Raw genomic sequence first — 14,553 nt, 5'->3', positions numbered from 1 at the left:
ATTACACTGTCTTCAATATCACTGCATCATACACTTCATGCTCAGCGATTGAACTTCTTGTTCTATTTTTATAAAGTCCACCTTCTCAGCTCTCAGTGGGAATTTATTTGTCAAACGTTTTTCACTGTATACGGAAAACATCTCTTTCTTTCTTGTAATAAATTGTTGGACTTTATGCATTATTGCTCACTGTGAGACTGTGCATAAGCTGGTCTGTGCGTTGATCTCCGTGCAGAAGACCGAATGACTTTGACTCTGTAAACCGACTCTGCTACAGGTTGAGCTCACTAAATTTCCAGCGATCCAACCAATAGATCGGACCAGCGAGAAGCAGAAATCTGGTATCTCCAATGCTGAAGCAAACTAGTGGCAAGATCAGAGAATATTAATTTGTACCCCTGTCAAAGCATATGAGTATTCAAGTCCTGTCCATGACAGTGTTATAATTATTGGAGTTTTGTTAACCATCATTTCTGAAGGAGTACTTGAAGGTTCCAAGCAAGTTTGCAATTGCTGCTGCCCCAGTTGTGAAACTGTATTTAAAACTCATTATAGTTTCTGTTCCTTGATTCATTTGCTGCACATTTACAAAGGATTTTTCTGTGAATGGTGTTACTTTTACTCATTGAGTCATAATATTTTGACAATGAAGAATATGCCTCGAATTACTGAAATATTAGAGTTCTTAAAAACTCTCATACATTCCTCAGATCATGATACAGTGAGAATAAGCAAAGCTTCTCTGGTTGATATTAGAACCTGTTTGTATAATGTACAAGAGAATATTGATTTTTTGCAGCTTGAAACACAGCTACAGCAAGAAGAATTAAAAATAAGGAGTCATTCTAAACCTGTTTATGTTCAGAACAATGAAGCAAACTCCCATAAACAGCAAGTCAATATTGTTCAAGTTCATTCAGATCCAGTACCCGATAAAGCAGCAGTTGAACATGCAGATGCAGAAACTCAATCTGCACTTCCCAAGCCCATCATCAGACCTTGGGAACAGCTTGTCCACAACAAGCACAGAACCGGTCTTGGTTATGACAAGGACTTGTCCTTTCATATTCCAGACTACTCAAAGCCCATTCAGTTTCAGAGTGCTGGATTCATTGATGACAGTTCACCTGCTTCTCATGACAGTTCAGCTTCAGCTGTTCCAGAATCTGCCCCTCTTCCACAACAACAGCAACAACAACAGATCGTGAAATGCCAACACTGTGACCGAGTTGGCCATCTGAAAGATCACTGTTTTGATCTTCATCCATGTGAGCACTGTCATAAAACCACTCATTTTTCAAACAGATGCTTCAAAAACAAACGTCCTGCAAGAACAAAGATTCATCTTGGATGGATCGCTTCTTGGCAATGGGCATCAACAGCCAAGAAGATATTCCAAACACATGTCAGAACTTGTTCCAGAGTATTGAACAGTCTTGCAGTTGATTTTTCTCCATCTTCTCACCTTGTACCTGACAGGGGGGGAAATGATGGTCATCTACAAGCTTCAAAGTCACATCAAGCGAGCCTGAGCCACAACCTGCCACACCAATTTCAGAGTTGTAGCCAGAGACAAAGATGCCCGTGAACAGATTGAGAACACTTCCTCTAGCAGAAGACTCCAGCTTCTTGCCAGTTTTGGAAGAGTTCCAGGAATTGCATTAAGCATTCCAGAGTTGTTGGTTATCCTTAAACCATCACAGGTTGAGACTTCCCTTTTCAGGTTGAAGTTTTACCTTTTATGTGGGGTGAGACCTCCCTTTTATGGTTGAAGGTTTCCCTCTTTGAAACAATAGGATCACTTCCTCTAGCAGAAAACTTCAGTTTCTTGCCAGTTTTGGAAGAGTTCCGGGAACTGCACTAAGCGTTCCAGTGTTGGTGGTCATCCTTAAACCACCGCCCTTTTTTATACCAACATTTCATAGAGCACAATCAGCCTAGTGCTGCCATGCATTCTTTGCACATTTTGTATTACAGCTCTCTTCTTGGACTCATACATAACCCTTCGGATTAAGGGGGGGAATGTTGGACACCTAATCCTAAAGGGTTAGTGTGGAATTCGAATGGACAAAGCAGTCCAAGAGACCTTGGGATCTGAAACCCAAGAGTCATATGTTGTACTATAAATGTATATCTCATCTTAATAAAAAAATGAACTAAATGATTTATCTTTCCTACTCTTGTGTTGTCCATGTGTGTTTAACAGAATCATATTAATAAATGTGATTGGTATATGTTAATGAGCCTAATCACTTTATTGAAACTAACATAGGTTAAAAAAAGAAAGAATACAATTTAGAATTTAGAAAATTAAAAATACTATTATGAACTTCTATTCCCAAGGAAACAAACAAGATTCATTAGGTTAAAAGCCATAAAACTACAATGTTCAAGGAAAACCCATACAATGAATTCATTGACTTGGGAGGCTCATTCTATAGCCTAGTATGGTGCGTAAAGTTGTTTTGTCAAAAATGAATTGAAGTTTTGACGATGAATTGAAGTTTTGCTCCTGTTGGTCAAAATAGAATTTATGAAAAATCTAAAAGAAAAACAGCTATATAAAACATTTAAATATTGTTGGCTGGGAAAAAAATATTACACCTAAAAAAATTGAATCCCTTAAGGATCATTTTAAATCCGTATTAATAGATCTAGGTTAGTGTAAATCTTTTTTGTAAATTATTTCTAATTAAAAGTATTTTTTAAGTAACTTAAATGTTTTTTTTTAATAAATTTCCTTTACCTTAAAAGATAACCAGCGATATATATATATATATATATATATATATATATATATATATATATATATATCATTTCTATTTTAAGATAAATGATTTTAATTTATATTATGTGTTGGTAAGGGATGAGAAAAATAAAAGTATTTGATAAATTTTCCTTCGTCAAGATAGTTAACCTTTTAAAGTTTTAAATGATGTAATTTAATAAAAATAAATTTAATTGGAATGTGATGTTCTCTAAAAACAGGTTTAATAAATAGATATTTTGGATTTAAAAAATTTATCTCTTTGGAATCTTTTGATAAAATTAAATATTTAATTTTAATAGTCTAGGAAAGAATTAGTTAATTTTGGTTTTTTTTTTAATAAATAAAAAATAAATTTGAAGAAGTTATATGGTAAAATTTCTAGTTTATCTATTTTTAAATAATTTATAAATTAATTAAGTTTTAATAAAAATATAAATAGATATTTTGGATTTAAAAAAATTATCTCTTTTTGGGATTTGAATGGAATCTTTTGATAAAATTAAATATTTAATTTTAATAGTTTAGGAAAGAATGAGTTAATTTTGGTTTTTTTTTTTTTTTAATAAATAAAAAATAAATTTGAAAAAGTTATATGGTAAAATTTCTAGTTTATCTACTTTTAAATAATTTATAAATTAATTAAGTTTTAATAAAAATGAGATAGGAAATACTATGTTTTAATTACAATAAATATGTAACATCCCTCGTGAAAAGTTAATGTTAGTAAATAATAAAAGTAATTATGAACAAAGACTTTATTTGAAAAATATATATAACTCTGTTATTAATTTTATGTTAATTAAAAACAATTGTGTTAGTGCTATTTGAACTGAGCTTATGATTAAATCATGGTCAGTAACTGTGGAATCAGTTACAATGGAACCCTAACTACCTTCAGGGGTAGTTGAGACCCCAGAGGAAAAGGGGGAATGCCAAGTCTGGTTAGGATCAGATGGCAGAGAAGAAAGAAAATGTTCATGCTATGTCTGGTTAGGATGAGATGGCATTAAGGAAATGAATTTTCCTGTGTACGCTATGTCTGGTTAGGATCAGATAGCGTTTACTGGCGAGACCAGTGTAATTGCAGTCGAGAGGACCTGCAAGTGCTTGGGGGTGGAAGATTAAAGAGGAACTCTTCCTACGGACGGGTGGATTGACAAGCATTACAAGTAGGTTTGTAAAGAAACAGGTACGGCCTACTATGTGTATATTTACTTATTGAGATGTCTCTTGTATGGTTCTATGTTAAAAGATACACTGTTCTGCGCTAAGAAGATTGATTCAGCGGAAACCCCTTGACTGTCATTCATAACCGAAAATAAGAAAAGAACACTAGTTGTTGTATTTTAGACAGAGACCGAGACACTTGCATTCTGAAGAAACGAATATTAAACCCTTGCATATCTCATTCGGAAATAACAGTAGAAAAATTGAATAAATAAGTCTTTGCTACTACAGGGACAACAAGAAATATGAACAGAAGTAATACTGTAAAAACTCCCACTTATATTTACATGTCGAAGGAAAGAATCAGAATTCTTTATTTACAGACAGAATCGAAAAGAAAAGTACAGACACTCTTTGCAAAGGGATGTATTATGCTCATAACAATATGACAATTATTTTATAAGACGGGACTGGCAAGTCTCGCAAACCCAATATATACACCGTAGTAGATATTGCCTTATTCAAACGAAATAAAAGAATATATATATATACATTGACCCCGGCCAGGAGGACCGCAAGTACCTTAGAGTCGAAGAACCAGACACTGTATTAATAATATTCATATGCATGGATTAAACAGCACAGGGTTTACGCATTCAAGATTCATAACATTTAAAAGAAATATGTATGCCGAGGACTGCATGGTAACTGTGGTTACAAGTAGTCTCAGCCAAAGCTTTCTAGTAAAAACCCTCGCTCAGAATAAGTTATACGAGCTGGGCTGAAGCTTATTCAGGACGGCCGGAGCGCCATAGTCGAAAAATAATAAGTAAACTTGGGTATAGGATTGTATACCAAGAAAGCAAGGTTAATGCAGAACTTAAAACATATTTAAGGCATGCAACTCATAAACGGGCTTAACGCTGATAAAAAAAGAAACAACGCTATTATACCGAGAACAGGTAATGCCAAAACTTAATACTTGTAATATATAGACGAGCTTGAGACGAGCATAACCCAATGGATAGCATGATAAAGTCAGAACCGTATTTGAATAACAGTTATGTCATGAGTCGGGCATTTAAATAGATGATAAACTGTGCATAGATACATTACTCGGTGAACCAAGCTTAGACAGAGGCCGTCATATCATGAGCCCTTAAACAAAGACTAAATACAATAATCTAACAGACGAGGGAAATGAACCATATAGGTTCGTAACAAGTAGAACCTGGTCGTATAGCGGAGGAAAGTTTGGTAGCAAGGAACTCGGCATCCCTGTTCAGCAGAACAGAGGATTAGCCACTGTTCCGAGGAAGAAAATCGAAATCAGATTCTAAGAAAGAGGATTTCCTCATACCTGTGGCAGGATGGTCGGGGCTGGAAAGTCGGGTCTTTTCCCCAACGATGTCTGGACGCCGAAAGCCTTCCCTGTAAAACCATGGAGACAGATGACTGAGTAACATGTGAAACGACTGAGGAACGAAATCATTTAAATGTAAACAATATCGGAAATATCTTTCAAGAACTCGACTTAACCTGAGCAGTGAGTTGGAGAGTTTCTTTGTGCCTTGGTAGAGCGTGGAACCCTGGTGCGGTGGAGAACCATAAGGTCTTCGGCCGAACACAGTCGAGCCGAGGACTTCGGCAGCCAAACTCTCGACCCAGAATGAAAACAATAACCAAGCCAATACAAAATGAACCTTAAATATTCAACGCATGACCCTGCCTCGTGGCACAGCCTCCGCCTTTGCTATGAGGAAGTCTACCACCACCGTCCGATCAGCGAGAAGGATCCGGAAGGGTTTGAGCGCGAAATGGTAAGACCGAGGAGCCAGCCTCGTAGCCCTCGATCACGCCACCGCACACGGCAGAACGAAGGTGAGCCGTTGATCGACCAGATGGATGAACCACAGCAGGCCAGTACTGCAAACGACAGTGCATTACTGTACCCATGTCTCCAAAGAGCAAGTTAGTCCGATCTCGGGTTGAATGCCATACAGGTCGCAATTAAGGTTGGTGCCAGCCCATGGTACCCGGGATCTGCCGTGGCAGCAAGTCCCATGACCGCCACAACATAAACCCATATATATATAAGAAAACCCTTTTTATAATTAGATAGGGAATCGAATGTTACGACTAATACTGTAATCAAATGAATGTTGACTGTGATGATTATAAAGTGCGTGTCATGCAATAAAATATGAATGTGTCAAAGCCCGAAAGGTCTTAGGTGCATGCTGTAACATTATTACATAAACATATAAGTCAAATTCTTGGAGAATCACGGTACATGTGGATTATACGTTTGATATATTATGGTCTGGTGAATGTAGATTTACTTATATATAATAATTTTTTTTACCTATGTTTTAGAGCGTGACAATTTGGTATCAGAGCCCAAGGTTTACAACTCTGTGACCTTTGGGAAAATTTCAAAATTACAGTAACATAAATATAAACAGTATCATGATGAAAGTTCAGATTACGCTAAAAGTAAATTATATCTGTTTAATGAGTGATTCTTAAGCAGGTAGTAGCAAAATGAGGAGAGCAATTAGCGCCCCTCATGGAAATTTGGATCAACCCGAAAATGTGGGACAACCTCAGGGACATCCTGAGTTTTGGGTGCAACTGGGAGCAGAAGGCCGCAATACTGATTCGACGCTAATGAGGACAGTTCAGGAACTGAAAGATGAAATGGCCCGGTTGCGTGCAGATAACGCAAGATTAAATGTGGAACAGGAGAGGATCCTGAAAAGTTTATCCGATAAGCAACATCAACAGCAGTCACATCTGAGGCCTGAACAACCACAAGTATCAGATGAAAACATTTTTCACACTGAACCAGAGGAAGCGGAAGACATAGTAGAGAGGCGGGGAGAGAAGTCTGTCAATGCTTCTGATTACCAGACTCCAAAAAGACCACGGATGGAACTGCAAGGGGAATTTCGGAAAATTAAACCAACTCATTTCGATGGGGAATCAGAAGAAGCTGCAGAGGCGTGGTTAATTAATATGAATAAGTATTTTCAAGTGTATGAATATGATCATCATCTTAAGGCAAGGCTGGCTATATTCCAGCTGCAGGCCAAAGCCATGCTATGGTGGGAGGAGGTCAAGATGGTGCGGGGAGTGAGTGAACAAGATGTGACATGGGAAATGTTTCAAAGATATTTCAAGGAGAAGTATCTGACAGAACGCTTTTATGATGAAAAAGCGCGAGAATTTCATGATCTGCGGCTTGGACAGCAGACCATTGACGAGTTCGTAACTAAATTCACATCCCTGCTTCGTTACGTGCCCTATATTCGTGAAGAGAAGGCTAAGGTACAAAGATTCGTTAGCAGCCTACCTCTGACCATGCGAGAAAGGATAGAGTTCGATAATCCGAAGACTATGGATGAAGCAATTCGGAAGGCAAGACTGTGTTATCAACAGAACAAATCCAAAGGAGAAAATTCTGGGAAGCGTTGGACAGATAAGCGGGGCAGTAAAATGCCTATGGGAAGTAAGGGAGCACGCAGCAATTTTCAAAAATGATTCTCGAAAGGAGCCAATACTAAAAATCCAACTAAAAATCAGAACAGATTCAAGCCTCCTGCAGAATCCAAGTATAGTGAACAGTAAGTTAGATTGGACAATGAAGGCTCAGCTCAGCCACCTGTTCATTGTTGGGGTTGTGGCGGACCCCATTATATTAGAAATTGCCCTCATCGGAAGGACAGCGATCAGTTGTCCCAGATCTATGAAGCTTCGACGGTAGGAGATGTGGCTCGATCCATACCCAGAATCAATGCAGCATTGGAGGATCGACAAGCTGATTACCAGCCAACAATGATAGAGTTTGAAGGTAAGATCTTTGATCGACCTGTTTCTATTTTAGTAGATCCCGGAGCTACTTTAAGCTATATAAGTCCCAAAGTTGTGGAAAGCTGTGGTTTGCAAACTACCAAATTTAAAAGTCCTTGGCTAGTACAGCTGGCCACTGGAGCCAAAAGACGAGTACTAACTAAAGTCAGCAACTGTCCATTAAGGTTAGCTGGCCAAACAATAACAACTGAGTTAAACGTACTTCCTCTTGGTTCCTATGATGTGCTGATAGGAATGGACTGGTTGGAACGGCGATGGTCTGTAATTAATTGTAAAACAAAAACAGTCTCTTACCGAGATGAACTGGGTGTGGGAAAAGAGATTCAAGGCATCCAGAAACCAGTGCAGATTCGGCCGATCACGGCCTCACAGCTGGTTAAGTGTATCCGAAAGAAATGCCAGATTTATGCAGTACAAGTGGGGTATGCAGATTCTGTGGATAAGGCTGCAATTGTTGAAAATATACCGGTAGTGCAAGATTTTGCAGATGTATTTCCTGAAGAAATTCCGGGGCTGCCGCCTAAAAGGGATTTAGACTTCACCATTGAGCTGGTACCCGGAGCAGCCCCAGTGTCCCGGGCACCCTATCGGATGAGTGTGCCAGAGTTAACTGAGTTAAAAATGCAACTGCAAGAGCTGTTGGATAAGAGGTATATCCGTCCTAGTGTATCTCCTTGGGGAGCACTTGTGTTATTTGTAAGGAAAAAGGATGGAACTCTGCGTATGTGTATAGATTATAGACAGCTGAACAAGCTGACTGTGAAAAACAAATACCCCTTACACCGCATTGATGAGCTGTTTGATCAGGTGAAGGGAGCGACAATCTTCTCTAAGATTGATTTAAGGTCTAGTTACCATCAAATCAGAATCAAAGATGAGGACATAGCCAAGACAACTTTTCGTACTCGTTACGGACACTACTAGTTTGTGGTACTGCCTTTTGGATTAACTAATGCACCTGCAACATTCATGTGTTTGATGAATAGTGTATTTCATCAATACCTAGACAAATTTGTATTGATTTTCATTGATGATATACTTATATACTCCCGGAATATCAAGGAGCATGAGGAACATTTGAGGATAGTGTTACAGACCTTACGGGAGCATCAGTTATATGGAAAATTCAGCAAATGTGATTTTTATAAAGAACAGATCCAGTATTTGGGCCACATTATTACGAAGGAAGGTATAGCTGTAGACCCCGAAAATATTAAAACTATAATGGAATTGCCTGCACCCAAGGATGTAGCAGATATTCGATCCTTCATGGGGCTGGCTGGATATTACCGGCGGTTTGTAGAAGGTTTTTCTAGAGTTACCTACCCTATTACCTCCTTGCAAAAGAAGGGAAAAGTGTTTAAATGGACAGCAGACTGTCAACGGAGTTTCGAACAGCTCAAACATTTACTTACCACAGCGCCTGTGTTGTGTGTGGCAGATCCCGAAAAGGAGTATGTAGTTTGTACAGATGCCAGTAAGGAGGGCGTGGGCGGTGTGCTAATGCAAGAAGGTAAAGTGATTGCCTATGAATCCAGGAAGTTAAAGGAACATGAGCAGAAATATTCTGCCTATGATCTGGAATTAACCACTGTGATCCATGCTTTGAAGATGTGGCGCCATTATTTAGTAGGGAGGAAATTTTTGTTAATGACGGATCACCACAGCCTGACTAGTTACTTTAGTCAACCCACTTTAAACGCAAGACAAGCAAGATGGGTGGACTTTTTGGGAAATTTCGATTTCGAAATTAAGCACTTAAAGGGAAAGGAGAACAGAGTAGCTGATGCACTAAGCCGAAAGGTGCATTGCATTTACGAGATTGGTATTATTCAAGGATGGTCCACCCTTGACAAAGAGATTGAGTAGGCTGCGGCGCAAGATCAAATTTATTTGCAAAAGAAGCATTTGGTGCAGAATTCAGATACCCGTTCAATACAACAAGGTTACACCTTGAATGCAGCCGGAATTTTGTGCTACCAGAAGAAGATTTATATACCCAATCAGAGTGGTATTAAAGAAAAGATTCTGGATGAAAATCATAGAAGTCCTTATGCAGGACATCCGGGTTACCAGAAATTAATCACCTCGCTAAGGAAGGAGTATTACTGGCCAGGCATGAAGAAGGATGTTATAGAATACCTGGCGCGCTGTTTGGAGTGTCAACAGGTGAAGGCTGAACATCAGCACCCTGCAGGATTACTACAGCCATTGCCCATACCAGAATGGAAATGGGAGACCATAACCATGGACTTTATTACCGGGTTGCCGAAATCCAAAAAGAACAATGATTCTATAATGGTGGTAGTGGATAAACTCAGCAAGTCAGCTCACTTTATACCGGTTCAATCCACTTATCGTGCAGCTCAAATCGCAAACATTTTTATGCAAAATATATTTAAACTTCATGGGCTGCCGAAAGTAATAATATCTGATCGTGATGTTAAGTTTACCTCAGCTTTTTGGAGGACCTTATTTGAAGGTCTAGGAACTCAATTGAGCTTCAGCACCGCATATCATCCGCAAACTGACGGACAGACCGAACGAGTGAATCAAGTAGTAGAGGACATGCTGAGGTCTTATGTGATGCAGCAACCTACGCGGTGGGAGGAGTATTTACACCTAGTGGAATTCGCCTATAACAATGGCTATCACTCGTCCTTGAAGATGAGCCCATTCGAAGTACTTTACGGCCGGAAATGCCGCACACCCTCCAGTTGGGGTGGACCGGAGGACAAATTCTTGCTGGGTCCTGAGATGTTGGAAGAAATGGAAGTTATGGTGAAAAAAGTTCGAGCTAATCTAAAGTTGGCACAGGACAGGCAGAAGAATTTTGCAGATCGGAAGAGAACATTTAAAGAGTACCAAGTGGGTGAACATGTGTACATCAGAATTCGAGCTAGGAAAAGTACCCTCCAATGGAATGCTTGTGCCAAATTGGCACCGCGTTTTTGTGGACCATTCCAAATTCTGGCACGAGTAGGGCCGGTAGCTTATCAGCTCGCCCTACCCAGCCATATTCAGGTTCACAATGTCTTCCATGTATTAGTTTTAAAGAGATATGTGTATGACCCTAGGCATATAATAAGTTGGCAGGACATTCAGGTAAGGAAAGACTGTTATATAATGTAAACTGAAATAGAATACTAGTAAGCAGCTGATCTGATTGTTATGTGTTTCAGGTGGAACCGGAAGGAGCGTTCCTGGTCGAACCAGTGAACATATTAGATCGGAGAAGAGTCGAGCTGCGGAAAAAGGTCATCTGCCAGGTTAAAGTGTAGTGGCAGCACTTTGGGCCTGAAGAGGCCACCTAGGAGGATGAACAAATGATGAGGGATACTTATCCCAGACTGTTTTTGGATGAACAACAACATCGGGACGATGTAGACTTTCAGGAGGGGGAGATGTAACATCCCTCATGAAAAGTTAATGTTAGTAAATAATAAAAGTAATTATGAACAAAGACTTTATTTGAAAAATATATATAACTCTGTTATTAATTTTATGTTAATTAAAAACAATTGTGTTAGTGCTATTTGAACTGAGCTTATGATTAAATCATGGTTAGTAACTGTGGAATCAGTTACAATGGAACCCTAACTACCTTCAGGGGTAGTTGAGACCCCAGAGGAAAAGGGGGAATGCCAAGTCTGGTTAGGATCAGATGGCAGAGAAGAAAGAAAATGTTCATGCTATGTCTGGGTAGGATCAGATGGCATTAAGGAAAGGAATTTTCCTGTGTACGCTATGTCTGGTTAGGATCAGATAGTGTTTACTGGCGAGACCAGTGTAATCGCAGTCGAGAGGACCTGCAAGTGCTTGGGGGTGGAAGATTAAAGAGGAACTCTTCCTACGGACAGGTGGATTGACAAGCATTACAAGTAGGTTTGTAAAGAAACAGGTACGACCTACTATGTGTATATTTACTTATTGAGATGTCTCTTGTATGGTTCTGTTTTAAAAGATACATTGTTCTGCGCTAAGAAGTGTTAGGATATTCCGACACATAGGATATAGTTAAGTTCAACTTGGTCTAGTTTAGAGTTAGGTATAGAGTTAAGTAAAGTGTGTTTCTTTACCGTTGTACATATTGTAACTTACAATCCGACGGTCACGATATGTAGTGATCCGACGGTTCACTCTCACCTCGGTATTATCGACACTTGATCCGTGGCTTGACACCCGATTGGTCCATGAGTTCTATTTAAAGCGCATGGAGGGTCATTGTTCGGGTAATCCGTGCATGAGAGAAGCTTATGTAAATTTTCATTCTTTGATTAATAAATTGTCTGTACCCACGTTGGGACAGGCCGTGGACTGTTTCCCTCCTTGCACTCTGAGGGTTTTAACCACGTCAAAAATACTGGTGTATTGATTTGAGATCTGGTTGTGAGCGGTGTCCTTTTGGTATTCTTTCTGAGGAACTTACCCTGTAAATTCCTACATGGTATCAGAGCTATTTGAGGGCCGCGTCCGTTGGTGATCCAAATCTGAAGCCGGTAGAACTGCATGCGGCTGTTGTTTCCTAGATCTGCTGTTTCTGACTGCTTTCGGGCCGAGAGGACTGCTCTGTTGCGTTCGGAGCATCTGTTTCAGTGAGGAACCCCTTTCGTTTCACGCGAAAAGGTTTCCGGTAGCCCTAGCTGCGTCATTTTTCAGATCGGGAGGTATACAGTGTTTTTTGCAGTTTACTGTTATTTTCTCTCTGCTTATTTCGGTTTCGGTTTATTTAGCCTTTTTTTTTTAACCGGATCTATACCTTTCATTTCTGCGTATGCTCTTTGCCCTGCGACTCTGTGCGATCTGGGCAAATCAGAAACAGAAAGGAAGGATTTTTCTCATGCGTATGCTCTTTTCCCTGCACCTTAGTGTGATCTCGGAAAATCAGAAACATTGAGAAAAATATTTAGTTTTTCGGCTAAAGCTAACTTTGAGATTTTTTTTAAAAATTTCTAGTTTTTTGGCTAAAGCTAACTTCGAGCCGCAAGGTTCGTTTTTCTTTGCATATTCGTGTTGGGTTTTGTGTTTTGTGTTTTGTAGGGAAAAAGAGCTTTCTCAAGGCAAGCACGCAAATCAAGGCCCCCCCCTCTCTCTCTCTCTCAAATTTTTTGTATAGATCAATTGGTTCAAAGCTATTTTAAGAGAGTAGAGGTCTTGGGTTCAAGTCTCCATTTTGTGGGGGCGGATTTTTTCATTCCCGCACATTCGCGCACTTTGCCGGCAACGTCAACAATTTTTTTCAAAAAGCCATAACTTCTTCATCCGGAAGCCTTTTTCAGAGCCGTTTTTTTTAAAACCGCCTATTTTTTCGAGATCTATCCATTGGACCACTTACTTTCAGCATCTTCAGCTTCAGTTTTTTTCAAAAAAATGGAAAGTCCATGCCAAGTCATTCTTGACAGCACTAACTACTTCCAATGGGTAGCCTACATGGGAGATTTACTTAGAAGTAAAGGTCTCTACAGAATAGCCACAGACCAAGAGAAGAAACCAAAAGATGAAGACAAGGCGGCAAAATGGGAAAATAGACAAGATCAAGCACGTGGTTTGATAGGGATGTCTGTTTCTCCTGATCTTAGATTCCACATTGCAGAACTTGAGACTCCTCATGAAGCATTAGAAAAACTTGCTAAAGTTTTTGGGATTAAAAATGAAATTAGAGCCCATCAACTTGAAAATGAGCTGCTTACTTTGGATCCTAATAATTTTTCTTGCATTGAAGATTTCTTGTCCAAATTCAAGACCCTTAGATATCTCTTGGAAGGTGTTAAAGTTAAGAAAGAAGATGGTAACCTTATTTATTCCATCCTTACTAAGTTGGGACCAGCCTACTCTGTATTTGTTTCCACTTTCCATTCTACAAGGGAAGCTTTCATTTGTCAAGGACAAGACTACAAGGCCCCTTCCTTTGACTCCTTTTGTGATTCCTTAATAAGAGAACAAGAAAAACTCTTACACCTTGGTCTTCTTAATCTTGGAAACTCTTCCACGAAAGCGTTAGCCGCCCAGCAGCAACCAAATTCAAAGAATCCTAAGAAGTCATATCCTCAAAAGAATGGTCCTAAACCATCTCAGCCTCAAAATGAAAGATCATTTCAGCAAAATGATAAGACCAATAAAAACAAATGGAAGAAGACTGATAGACATTGTAACTTTTGTAATCGAGATGGCCACTTAGAATCTAAATGCTTTAAGAAGATGGAAGCCTTGGAAGCCGCAATGAAGAAACATAACATCCATGTGGAGCCTACTTCAACTTCAACTTCCGGAATGGCACTTTCTGCATGTCATTGTCAATCATCTCAGTCTGGTTATGCATTAAATGTATCTTCTTCTTCTTCTCATTCTCATGAGTGGCTCATTGATTCTGGAGCCTCTTGTCACATGGCCAAAAACCAAGCCATGTTTTCTTCTTTAAATGATTGTAACACCAAAAATATATATATTGGTGATGATAGATCTCTTAATGTTGTAGGGACTGGAACTGTTCATCTAGACAATGGTCAGTTTAATGATGTATTATGTGTTCCAACCTTATCCTGCAACCTTCTATCTGTCTATCAGATAACTCATTCAGGTGAAGGTAAAATTGTTGAATTTTCACCTCATGATGTTGTAATCAAGGATCTAAAAGATCCTAAACAGATTCTAGCTACTGGTCTTGCTGATGATTCCAAAAGGTTGTATAAGTTTCACAACTTTGGGTCATCAAATCTTCCCTCAGTATTTGTTGCTCATAATGA

The sequence above is a fragment of the Pinus tabuliformis genome, chromosome 7, assembly GCF_031772625.1.
Source record: "Pinus tabuliformis cultivar Carrire ecotype Pingquan chromosome 7, CPIR1, whole genome shotgun sequence".
Lineage (NCBI taxonomy): Eukaryota > Viridiplantae > Streptophyta > Pinopsida > Pinales > Pinaceae > Pinus > Pinus tabuliformis.
This window is presented reverse-complemented; position numbering follows the sequence as displayed.